Source organism: Xenopus tropicalis, chromosome 8 (genome assembly GCF_000004195.4).
Source record: "Xenopus tropicalis strain Nigerian chromosome 8, UCB_Xtro_10.0, whole genome shotgun sequence".
Taxonomy (NCBI): domain Eukaryota; kingdom Metazoa; phylum Chordata; class Amphibia; order Anura; family Pipidae; genus Xenopus; species Xenopus tropicalis.
Window position 1 is genome coordinate 40485019 of NC_030684.2, and position 11221 is coordinate 40496239.

The 11221-nt window shown below is 38.6% G+C and overlaps 1 non-coding gene across 1 annotated transcript; it reads right to left on the reverse strand.

Annotated features, from left to right (window-relative positions):
• Nucleotides 1–10409: 10409 nt before the first annotated feature.
• On the reverse strand, nucleotides 10410–10495 carry mir223 (microRNA mir-223). The gene has a single exon (NR_049619.1). It is a non-coding gene; the product is annotated as a microRNA mir-223 (primary transcript).
• Nucleotides 10496–11221: the final 726 nt, after the last annotated feature.

Here is an 11221-nt window from a genome sequence, read left to right on the forward strand (position 1 = left end):
AAGGTCATGGAGTGGCCTAGTCAGTCTCCGGACCTTAATCCAATAGAAAACCTATGGAGGGAGCTCAAGCTCAGAGTTACACAGAGACAGCCTCGAAACCTTAGGGATTTAGAGATGATCTGCAAAGAGGAGTGGACCTAAAATGTGCGCAAACTTGGTCATCAATTACAAGAAACGTTTGACCTCTGTGCTTGCAAACAAGGGTTTTTCCACTAAGTATTAAGTCTTTTTTTGTTAGAGCACTCATGTCAAACACAAGGCCCGCGGGCCAAATCCGGCCCGCCAGGCCTTGCAATGTGGCCCGCACCGCGCTGTCATAGGAGGCTTGTGATCTCGCCGGCCAATCTATTACGCATGCGCAGTACCGACGCTCCCTAAGTCTTCGCCAGCGCCAGCGGCTCCTTCTCTCTTATGCCTCGGCAACAGGCCCTTTTATAAGGTTGCGCCCGTGCGTATGACGTCACACGTCAGCGACGAGGCACAACCTTATAGTAGTGCCTGTTGCCGCGGCATAAGAGAGAAGGAGCCGCTGACATCACTGGTCTGTTGGGGCTCTGTGTGTGGGGGCTGGCTACTGTCTATGGGGGGTACTGTGTATGATGAGGCAATTGGGGGTACTTATTTTTGGGGGCACTGTTTATGGGGGAAATTGGGGGTACTTTGTATGGGGGCACTGTGTGTGGGGTCTACTGTCTATGGGGGGTACTGTGTATGAGGCAATTGGGGGCACTTTGTGTGGGGGCTACTGTCTATGGAGGGTACTGTTTATGGGGGCAATTGGGGGCACTGTTTATGGGGGCAATTGGGGGTACTTTCTATGGGGGCAATTGGGGGCACTGTGTGTGGGGGCTACTGTCTATGGGGGGTACTGTGTATGAGGCAATTGGGGGCACTTTGTGTGGGGGCTACTGTCTATGGGGGCAATTGGGGGCACTGTTTATGGGAGCAATTGGGGGTACTTTCTATGGGGGCAATTGGGGGCACTGTGTGTGGGGGCTACTGTCTATGGGGGCAATTGGGGGCACTGTTTATGGGGGCAATTGGGGGCACTGTTTATGGGGGCAATTGGGGGTACTTTCTATGGGGGCACTGTGTGTGGGGTCTAACAGCACTGTTAAAGAAAAGATTGTTCCACTCATTTTAAATTCACATTTCTGGTTAACATTGTCAGTTTATGACTGTTCAGTAAACCATTCGGCCCGCGATTTAGGCTGGATTTTAGATTTTGGCCCCTTCTCTGATTGAGTTCGACACCCCTGTGTTAGAGGGTTCAAAAACTTATTTCACTCAATGAAATGCAAATCAGTTGCTATCTTTTATTTAAAGTTATTTTTTCGATTTTCCTTTTGATGTGCTATCTGCCACTGTTAAAATAAACCTACCATTGAAATGATACTGTTCTGAGACTTTTCATTTCTTTGTCATTGGACAAACTTACAAAATCAGTGAGGGGTCAAATAATTATTTCCTCCACTGTAAGTAATAAAAAGTAACAATAACAGTAAAATTGTAGCCTCACAGAGCAATAGATTTTTGCGTGCCAGGGTTAGTGACCCCCATCTAAAAGCTGAAATAATCCCAAAACCTCTAACGACACAAAAATTATAGTGTTGATAAATAGGCCTCTAAGTTTATATATAAAACTCTATTCTCCTGCAACAATGGAAATTCAGACGAAGAGATAACGGGATGTTAGGTAAACTCCATGTAGAGGCAGCCAATCAGCTGCTATAGGGAGAGTCCCCTTGGGCCTCAATAGAATTGCAAGCAAGCCTTGCAAGGAAGACTGAGACAATTCTTATTTATAATGCAGTGTTTAATGAAATAATTAAGTAATAAAAGAAAGGTTAAATCACAGTAATATAAATAATACTTTATATATAATTATACACTGAATTTTCAAGATGATACTTTGCTATTTGTTTCTCAGGCACCAGCTTATTTACTAAACATGGTACATTTGCCTCAGTGCAGTAGCCAGAAGCAACCAGTCCGGGACGTATTTTCATTGTTCCACCTGCAGAAAGATCAAAGCTAACCACTATGGGTAATTTCCCTGGGGCTCATGTTGCCAGGCAGTAGTGAATAAACATAAGCATTTCTGCATTTAAGGGATTTATGAGATGATCTGAATTAACGTTTAGTATTAGCTATTCTGAGACAATGATATTCATTTTTTTTCATTATTTGTGGATTGTGAATTATTTAGCTTTTTGTTCAGCAGCTCCCCAGTTTGAAATTTCAGCAGCTTTCTGGTTGCTAGGATATACTTTAACGTAGCAACCAAGCAGTGGTTTAAAAGAGAGAGAGAGGAATATGATAAGGAGAGGACTAAGTAGAATAACAATTAATAAAAAGTAACAATAACAATAAAATTGTAGCTTCACAAAGGAAAAGTTTTTGGCCGCTGGGGTCAGTGACTCCCATTTGAAAGCTGGAAAGAGTCAGAAGAGGAAGAAAAATAATTCAAAAACTGGGGCTGAGTTATGAAGCAATTTTTTGGCAGAATTTTTTCAGGGTATTAATGACAGCTGCTGCTTATTAAACAAAATACTACAGTGTGAATTTGTTCAAACCTGCATTGATAAATACATGAAATCATTAAGGGCTCTTACACGTGGAGGGTTTTTGTACAGTTACATCTAAGTGTGTTTGTGTGAGTTTAATGCTCAACCCACCATTCTATTTTCTCTGCAATGAGCGTCATGTGCAAACTGAAAAAAAGTGTTGAAAAAAACAACGAAACACAAATGCAATAAAACGCAACTCTGGACGCTGATGAGTACAAACATATACAGAATATAGTGAAATCAATTTGCTGATACGTTTAGGTACATACAAACCTGTGTTGCAAACATGTACCAAACTCACAATGCCCATGTGTAAGAGCCCTTAGTTACATTAGTTAGGTTAATTATATAAATTAATTTGCCCAATTACCATCCTGTGAAGTGTTGGTCTCTGCTGCCATCAAGTGTTAATTTGCTTGTACCACAAGTCTTACATGGAATTGCCATTAAAGGGGAACTAAAGCCTATCTCGTAGGCATAGGCGGAGGGTGACTTTTTTGTTTGGGGAGGTTAAAGATGGGCCATACATAGACTTACCTAAAGCTAATGTGAGACTTAGTGGATTTGCTGCTGGCGTAAAATGGAACCCCCCGGACTACCTCTTGCGGTTTCCACTGACTTCCAGTGATACTGCACAAAAGTGTAGGGGGCTCTTTTTTCAGCCTAAAACATTTAGGATGTAAAAGTACAGGTATGGGACCCCTTATCCGGAAACCTGTTATCCAGAAAGTTCCGAATTACGGAAAGGCCATCTCCCAAAGACTCTGTTATAAGCAAATAATTCCAATTTTAAAAAAAGATTTCCTTTTTCTCTGTAATAATAAAACAGTACCTTGTACTTGATCCCAACTAAGATATAAATAATCCTTATTGGAGGCAAAACAAGTCTATTGGGTTTATTCAATATTTAAATGATTTTTAGCAGACTTAAGTTACGTAAAGATCCCTTATCCGGAAACCCCAGGTCCCGAGCATTCTGGATAACAGGTCCCATACCTGTTTTCATACATGCACTTCTGTGAGGGGTTCTCCATGCATTTGTGTTTGTGATCAATAGCTTAAATGTATTTTAGTTTTATAGAGAGGCAGTGGGTATTGAAATCCAAGGAACTTTATATACAGTGAGATGCAGACTATATTTACGAAACCAGAACAGCAGTGAAATGTTGTTATGCCCTGGCACTATAACACGGTCACTGATAACAACGATGGTTTAACTAGAAAAGAGCAAAACAGTGACAAAAGTAAGAAAAAAAGTACATGCAAAAAACAACAACAACCAGAGTTGGACTTACCTGCAGCGCGTCGTGGGAGGGAGTCTGTTACATTGGTTAGGTTAATTATATAAATTAATTTGCCCAATTACCATCCTGTGAAGTGTTGGTCTCTGCTGCCATCAAGTGTTAATTTGCTTGTACCACAAGTCTTACATGGAATTGCCATTAAAGGAGAACTAAAGCCTAACTAAAGATGTAGGCATAGGCGGAGGGTGACTTTTTTGTTTGGGGAGGTTAAACATGGGCCATACATAGACTTACCTAAAGCTAATGTGAGACTTAGTAGATTTGCTGCTGGCGTAAAATGGAACCCCCCCCTTGCGGTTTCCACTGACTTCCAGGGATACTGCGCAAAAGTGTGGGGGGCTCCTTTTCCAGCCTAAAAAGTTTAGGATGTAAAAGTACAGGTATGGGACCCCTTATCCGGAAACCTGTTATCCAGAAGTTCCGAATTACGGAAAGGCCATCTCCCAAAGACTCCGTTATAAGCAAATAATTCCAAATTTAAAAAATGATAACACTGTCACTGATAACAACAATGGTTTAACTAGAAAAGAGCAAAACAGTGACAAAAGTAAGAAAAAAAGTACATGCAAAAAACAACAACAACCAGGGTTGGACTTACCTGCAACGTGTCAGGGGAGGGAGTCTGGGGGATCGGCGGAGGGACTTGCAGGGATCGGGACAACAACAGATATATAAGGGAGCAATTAGCTTTTTTGGGGGGAAAGAGTTAATTTAGGACTGGAGGAAGGGGGATAGGGATATTAAAGATTCCAGGTGACAAAAAACTATTTAATTTCAGCCAGTGATTCAGCCTTTAGAACATATACAGTACAGTACCTGTGGGAGTGGGATGAAACCTGCAGAAAAAGCTGTTGGTGAGGTTCTCAGGTAAAGTTTACAGCCTGCAGATCCATCTTATTATTATTTTTATTATTATTATTATTATTCATTTATAAAGCGCCAACATATTCCGCAGCGTTGTACAATAAGTGGGTTTCATACATTGGACATACAGAGTAACATATAAAGCATATATATATATATATATATATATATATATATATATATATATATATATATATATATATATATATATATATATATATGATATGTTGTTAATTGACAGTAGACTGGCCTGTCACTGATGAATTGTGTACAGTATATTATTGTTTCTTTACATGAGTTTAAGTAAAGAGTGTTTTTAATTCCACATATATATTTTGTCCTTATTGATATGGCTTGTGATTAAATTTTTAAACCTACGCAATCCCCAAACCAACCAATACCCATAGTACATGGCTATCACGATTGGCAAGTGTGAGAGGCCTGAGTGGGTACCTAAATCATGGAGAAAGCCTTAATACAGGGCTGGGAGCTAGCAGCTTAGCTTTCCAGCTAAATAATAAGGTAAAGTTCTTATAATAGCAAATAAATGGTAAGGAATTAATAGTGAGAATTAATTTTAAACACAGAGGTTCAATAGCCCAGGCACTTATTTGCACACCTACACTCTTATCGCTAGTAATAGCTAAATGTAAAACTTACTTATTTCATGCAGGGGGGAATTTACAAGGATGCAGACAATTTATTCATACAAATGATATTTACTAGGGGTGACTGTTTTCTTCTAATCTGATACAGATTCTTGTGAATAGTGAAAAATTTAGCAAATCTGTACTAGTTTTTGCTGGGAAAAAAATAAAGGTTTTTTGTGTATGTTGATTTCAATGTACTTGGCATGTGAAAAAACACCATTCTTTTCTTGCATGAAAAAATGCAGAATTTTGCCATTTCACAAATTTTTATGTGAATTCTCGGAGAAGCGAAACTGTGTAATTTTGCTAATCGCTATTTAGAATTTTCCATGGCTGTAAAGGAAGGGCTCCTCCTGGATACATCACTGTATATTTTCATGGGTTAGTATAGGATCTGTCCCATATCCTATCTATAACATTTCAAGCATCTTAGGACTGAATGTGTTTTTTTGGGGGGGTTGTATAAAGTACTATACCATCTTGTGGGAAACCATCTTGTTTTGCATCTTATGTCATATGGTTATATTTTGGGTGTGCTTTTTCTGCGCTGTACCCCTAATTTCAGCACCAATGCTGTTTTCACTTGGTCTGATACAAAGTGTAGATGTGTATGATCTTTTGTCAATGCAATCTTCTACTTGTGAAATTATGAAAATATTAATTGTGATGTATCACAGTGGTACCAAGGGGGCAGCAGGTGCAATTGCCCCCCCCCCCCCCGCAGGGCCCATCAGAGTCACTATGCGTGCTGCAAGGAGAGTAAGTGGGCGACCCATCTTCTGATGGGAGGGGCAGACGGGGGGGCCCCAGGTTCAATTTTTGTTATCGGAAACCCGTTATCCAGAAAGCTACGAATTACGGAAAGCCTTTCTCCCATAGACTCCATTTTAATCAAATAATTCAGATTTTGAAAATTGATTCTATGTAGTAATAAAACAGTACCTTTTATTTGGTCCCAACTAATATATAATTAATCCTTATTGGAGGCAAAACAATCCTATTGGGTTTAATTATTGTTTTATTTATTTTTTTACTATCAATAAGGTATTGAAAGACCCCTTATCGGGAAAACCCTTGGTCCCAAGCATTCTGGATAACAGGTCCTATACCTGTATATATAAAACCTCTTCAACAGGTTTAATGTTGTTTTTAAATACAATATCATCTTAAAGTAATATCTGTCCTTCTCAGTTTGCCAGGCTACAGAAGTAAAATATCACTGTATCAGCCAAGGCCTCAGTTCCCACAATGCTTTGCACGTTTCTGTTAATGGTCTTCTTCCTGTCAGGTCTGTTAATCACAGAACAAGCAAGGCATTATGGGAAACAGCACCTTGGCTAGTGGAGAGCTGCCTGTCAATACAATGTTGTAATGGTACGGGGAATCAGGGCACGGAGAGGAGGGAAATGTTAGGGGCCTATATATAATTGCTTTAGCATTTGAGCCCAAAGGCTCGAGCAATCATAGGCCCCTAAGAGACAGTCAGAGACTGCTTTCAATAACAAATACATTTACCAGTAACTCAAAAAATATTTATTAAATGTATATTGGATATTGTATATTACTCAGTTTGCTTACTATATAAAATCAGAGGACATCCCCTCTTAGTTCTCAACGTGGTAACTCTTAGAAACACTGTAAAGTAGTTTGTAGGGGGGATGGATCTTGTAGAACCGTGTGTCCTGTTTAACTGATTCGGAATTAATGATACAAATGTGTATGTATTTCAGTTTCCCTCAATCCTTCCGACTGAGATTCAGCAGTGCCTACAGACAGCAATACTGATAAAGAGAAATTGTTGTGGAGAAGAGAAATGTTTGGCTGTGTACAGTATTATTGTATTCCTCATCCTAATGTTTGTGATGGCCACCTTATTAAAGATCAAACAATGGAGGTGAGTTCTCCATATAGCATATTGCTTATCATAATACATAGTATATAGCTCTGAAATGTGTTCAGCTCCTCTTTACTTAAGTTATTTAACGAGTATTTCACCTTTAAGTTTAATTTTATTATGTTATAGAATGGGCAATTCTAAGCAACTTTTCAATTGGTCTTAATTTTTTATAGTTTTTGAATTATTTGCCGCCTTCTTCTCCCTCTTTCCAGCTTTCAAATGAGGGTCACTGATCCCAGCAGCCAAACACTATTGCTCTGTAAGGCTATATTTTTATTGTCATTGTTACTTTTTATTACTTATCTTTCTAGTTAGCCCTTTTACTATTCATATGTTAGCCACTCTCTCAAACCACTCCCTGGTTACTAAGGTCATTTGGACCCTAGCAACTAGATATCTGCAGAAATTCAAAACTGGAGAGCTTCCTAACAAAAAGTAAAATAATTACAAAACTACCAATAATAAAAAATGAAGACCAATTGCAAATCATACTATATCATACTAAAAGTTAACTCAAAGGTGAACAACCCCTTAAAAGGTTTTCTTATGTCTCTTTTTTTCACTTAGCTTCACTCTGGTTCTTCATGTAAGGTCTGTGAATAGAATGTATGATGCTAAAGTGGAAAGAAAGGAGGTTGATATGATCTCTTCTAATAATTAACCACTTTTCGACTGGCACACAATAAATTCATGCCGAAGGCCTTGATTACTGCCAGTACCTTGTAGGAAAATATTTTCTATTCTATTAGAAAGACCTGCGTTGCATTAAATTTATGTCTTGTGTCTGTGTAAAAATGCATATAGTACAAAGTATGTGAATTATAACAGCCCAATTAAAGAGGCAGTTCTCTTTTGATTTACCTTTTAATATAATGTAGTAAGTGCAATTGGTCCTCATTTTTTGTTATTTTTTTTTTAATTATTTATCTTTATGTTCAGCAGCTCTCCAGTTTGAAATGTCAGCAGCTATCTAGTTGCTAGGGTCTAATTTAACCTTGCAACCAGGCAGTAATTTAAAAGAGAGACAGGAATATGAATATAGGAGGGCCTAAATAGAAAGATAAGTAATACAAAGTAACAATAACAATAAAGTTGTAGCCTTGTTTTTTTTTTAATTGTTTTTTGGCTGCTGGGGTCAGTGACCCCCATTTGAAAGTTGGAAAGAGTCAGAAGAAGGAGGGAAATAATTCAAAAACTATAATAAATACAAAATGAAGACCAACTAAAGAGTTGCAAAGAATAGTTCATTATATAAAATACTAAGGGGCTGATTTACTAATCCACGAATCCGAATCCAAATGAGAAAAATTCGGATTGCAAAACGAACATTTTGAGACTTTTTCGCATTTTTTGCGATTTTTTTCGTCGCCGTTACGACTTTTTCATAAATTGTCGCAACTTTTTCGTAACCGTTACGACTTGTGCAAATTATCGCGACTTTTTCATAGCCATTACAAATTTCGTGAATTGTCGCGACTTTTTCATAGCCATTACGACTTTCGCGAATTGTCGCGACTTTTTCGTATTGAGCGCTCGAACAATTTGCGACAATTCGCGAAAAAGTTGCAAAATACCGATCATTACAAAAAAAAACGCATTCGGACGCTTTACGGACGTTCGTGGATTAGTAAATGTGCCCCTAAAAGTTAACCTAATGGTGAACCACCACTTTAAGCAGTGACACTAATTGGATAACCAGTGAGGACCTTATTTTGCCCAATGGTAACTTAATCTTATTGTAGAGTGCTATCTGAACCCTGTAATATTAATCCTACTGTAGTGAGAAGAGAAACAGCAAAGAAGCGGACATGGAAGTACAATATCCTCCCTACCACATAGCTAATTTATGCAGTGATGAAAATGTGATTCTATTTGAGAAGAAAGGAGATTTAATTGTCCTCGGAGACCTGAAAGAAGATGCCGTCATAAATGTGGCCTACAACCCAAGCATCCTCTCACTGAAGAAATAATCGAGATTGACAAATGCGCAGTGTAGTGACCCGACTCAAGCAAAGCAAAGACTTTATTTTGTATGTTTGGTTAAAAATAAATAACAAGCACTATAAAAATCATAATAAAAGTTATAAAAAAAAATGAAAATTTCATTAATTATAGGGTAGATGTTTCTTTCTTACTTGTGACAAATAATGCTTACAATAGGGCCAAACCATTAATATTTTGTAGAACTGCCTTTTGCAATAATAACAGCTGTAATCCTTTTGGGGCAGATATGTACCAACTATGCACACTGTTGGAAAGAAACCTTGGCCCATCCTGGCAGATTTGCTTCAGGTATTGGGGTTAAATATACAATGAATGAGCACCTCACTTTTCAAACAGTGCCACAGATTGCCAATTAAATTGAAATCTGTTTTTTTATAACCTGCCAGAAAAGAGAAGAAAAGAGTATAACAGAAAGTTAAAGAGATGAGAAGCAGACAGCAACAAAATAAGAAGGGTCATAAGGTATATACAGGGTCGGACTTGGCCGCCGGGACACCGGAAAAAAACCCGGTGGGCCCCAACGGCCTAGATCCGATGCCTGTTGCTGCTCCCCCAGTCGCCGGTGTCCTACCCTGATGCGTTTCACTTATGCACACTCAGATGAGGACGTCGGGAGGGGGCCCTGGGGTGCACCGGGGGACGGAGAGCGGCAGGGGACACGATGGGTGCAGGGCCCATGGGGCGGAGTGAAGAAAGAGGGAAGGGTTAATGAAGGGAGAAAAGGGTAGAAACAAATGTGAAGTGATAAGGGAAAGAGAACTGTTCTGATGCTGTTCTGTTTGGGAAAAACAAGAGAAAAGTTATCTGGAGTTTCTGATCTCTTTCCTAAACAGCGCAACATCAGAACAGTTGTCCCTTTTCTTCTGACATATTCTCCCAACTGGATCAGTCGGAAACCTGCCCAGCAGTTGGTGCTGTTGGTACAAAATCCTTTATATTAGCAGCACATATTGTATTTTTTATACTATTTTGAAATTTAAAAAAAAAAAATAATGCAAATTGCAAATGTACTGAGTAGAGCTCTCTGAGAGCAATTTTACATTCATACATTTCATTTTATACCACACACTGCAATATTCTTTGTTCATTCATTCAGTTGAGTTGTTCCAGCAGAGAGATGGTGCCTCACTTGGGGTATTTGACAAACTGACACTCTGTCTCATTGAGTGTCGGACTCAGCTTGTCAAATACACTCAGTGCCACACTTACTGAACTTTCATCTTCTAGACGTTACACCAGCCTAAATAGAGGACAAGAAGACTTCATAGTTACATAGTTAAGTTGGGTTGAAAAAAGACCACAATCTATCAAGTTCAACCCCTCCAAATGACCCCAGTGCACATATACACATACCTTTCTATACAATTACATATATAAACTTTCTACACATATATAAATAGTACTACACTAACTGGCTCAGAGCTTAAGATCATAATAGCCTTGGGTATAATGCCTGTTCAAAAAATCATCCAAGCCACATTAGAGAGTCATTTAAGCAATATAGTAATTTGCTTTTAAAGCACTGTATATTCATAGTTTACTATTGGATACTAATATCTAAGTTACTTTAGTAATTACGAGCTGTAAATGTCAAAAGCATATTCACAGAAGTGGAACCACAATGAATTCTAAGCAACTTCTTGATACATATAGTTTTTGTACATGTAAGTGCAACTGAAAGTAGTATATGTCTGTCCCTTTACCAAGAGCTGCTTTCCCGACAGTCAAAACTTGATTTCCCACAATGACTTGCTGGCTTCCCCACTATTGTTTGAATGCCCAGAACCAGCAGTGCAGAGAGTAGAAACCGATAGTTTCGGCTTTCAGTAGCTATTGCATTTACAAATAACTTTTATACCATTACAAATTTGTAATAAATGTATTTCTGAAAATTTGCTTAAAATTATATTATCTCTCATTGTGAAAACTAGG